Raw genomic sequence first — 2454 nt, 5'->3', positions numbered from 1 at the left:
CTCACTGATGGCAGCCATGATAACTGCATCCGGGTGTTTCGAGGAGCCGCGCGCAGATTCTCCCGGAAGTGACGCGAGAGCGGAGGGATCGAGTTCGGCTGAGGGGGACTGAAGTGAAAAGACTGCCGGAAGCGGATGCGGTAGGGAAGCTGCCCGTGGCGGGGAAAGGTTGGGGACTTTGTGACGACCAACTCCTTATAATACATGTCGTGTCTGGCATTGTGCTTAACATCAGCATTGCCATACCACTTAATCCCTTCTTTTTCAGCAGTCCCAGGAGAAAGAAATATGATCATTCCCATTTTATATACGGGGAAGCTAAAGCTAAGAGAGGGCAAGTGATTTAAGATCATAAAGCTAGTATTTGGTGAAGCTGGTCTAACCCCCTTAGTTTGGCTAAAGAATCTGTGTTTGAAACCTCCTCCATCGTGCTTCCATTTAGAAAAGTTCAAACCCCTGGTGCTTGTTACCCTGCTAAGCCACTTCTGCAAGGGTAGTTTATCTTCAGCTCTGCATCCTGTTGCCCTAGAGGTGGGGCCAAGTCATAGCCCTTGTGCATTCTGCGGTGGGCACAAGGCCGAACGTGTGCCCGGGTCACCATCGCTATCCCGATGACCAGGGATTTCTCTTGGTCTCCTACCCCTTGACCCTGCACCCACCCTCGCAGCGCAAGGTAACTGAGGAAACTAGCACTGGCCATTCGGCTCGGGGAAACATTTTCTCTCCTGTCAGACACTTGCAAATTCAGGACTGTTAAGACAACTGGAGGACACCATCATCGAATGCAGTCTCTGGCCTTAACAAAGGGCTGACAACTGTTATCTTAGACTTTCCACCAAATCAGTTGTTTCTTCTGGCTTCCATTTCTTTCGAATATGACTGAGAATCAATCCTTTGATCTTATGTCTTCATTAACCAGCCCTCAAATAACAAAGTGTGAATAGCCACTAGGGTCATAATTTTGTAGAAACAAATTATGCATGGAAAAAAGCACTAACAAATACATTAGATTTAACAGTGATAATACTTGAAGAGTGGCCATTGAATACTTTCTTTTATATTCTTCTACTTTCTATTTTCCATATCTTTTTAATATAGACAAATTGTCCACAGGTAAAAACCTTTTTAATTGCCTGCCATTATAATGAAGACAAAGATACGTTGTCAGATTTTGGCAAATGACAGTTCTTGGTGCAAATCACATAGGGGCATCCTGTTTGCTTGAAAGAGTATTGACATTCTGGCAGGGTGTTATCAAAATACAGTATGGGTCAACAAGCCTCACAGGAAAAATGAAACAAATGAGTAAAAATTGATGTTTTTTATGAAATTTTGTGTAAAAAATATACTACAATCAAAATTTTTTCTTCTAAAGAAAAAAGAGGGGAGGGTATTTGGGGTTCTTGAAATTCTGGAGAACAAATATAGAAAGCTATTTTTATTCTGCCTTCTTTGGGGTACAGATTTAAGAAATGTATCTTTTTTCAGACTATGCAAAATAAAGACTTCATTCTCTATTCTCTCCCTGTATTTCATTTCCTACTGTTGCTTTTTAGTGACCTCTCAAGCAGTGGCACAACAAGAAATTTGATGGAAAGATAGAAGAGAAAAATGAGACAGAATCAGGGGAAGAAGAAAAGGTTGAGGAGTAAAGGAAGAAGCTGATATTGGCATTGAGGTTACTTTGGAATTCCAAGGTGGCATGTAGCAACCGTCTCATCCAAGTCCTGGCACAGGCTGGGTGCCCACATGTACAGTGTCTCCACTCACACACTCAGAACCCACAATAACAACTCTGGCAAAAATTCACTTTATACTTCTACAGATTAAACATATATTTTAACAAAACTGGGAGTCATTTACAAGTCATTGAAATGTAAAATCCCATCATTTTCCTGGTGCTCCCTCTTACCATAACATTCATTCACCTCATGATTAATAACCAAAATGGATATTGAACTGGAAGTTTTGTCTGCAGCATTACAGTGCAACAACTATGAAACACCAAAGTGAGGTGCTGACAAGATGCATGTTTTTGAAGGAAATATCTGTGTATTAGTCTGGGTCTTCTGAGAGGTGGTTGTTAAGATGAAATTAAATGTGCAAGAATTTTATTATATGAAACACTTGTGAGAGAGAATAGGGAGGGAGCCAGGAGAGGCTGGGAGATCCATCAGACTGTGATGTAAGTCTGAAACTGAGAGAAGGAGAGAAGGAAGGAAGCTTGGTGGAAGTGTCCTGGACTTCTACACAGGAAGTCTGTGGAGGAAGATTCAGCAAGGCTGTTGGGAATCCTTAAGCCAAAATCACTGTCAGAGGAGTCCTCCTAGGAAAGAGCCTGCTTTATTATCTATGCTGCACTCAGTCATTGGCTGGAGTAACCTATTGGAAGCTTGGTTCTTGGTGCAGATGTGGCAGAACCTAGGACTTTTGGTCAGTTTTGCTCCCTGTATT

This window comes from Hippopotamus amphibius, chromosome 5 (assembly GCF_030028045.1).
Source record: "Hippopotamus amphibius kiboko isolate mHipAmp2 chromosome 5, mHipAmp2.hap2, whole genome shotgun sequence".
Taxonomy (NCBI): domain Eukaryota; kingdom Metazoa; phylum Chordata; class Mammalia; order Artiodactyla; family Hippopotamidae; genus Hippopotamus; species Hippopotamus amphibius.
The sequence above is the reverse complement of the archived record's forward strand: the minus strand, read 5'-3'. Positions refer to the sequence as shown.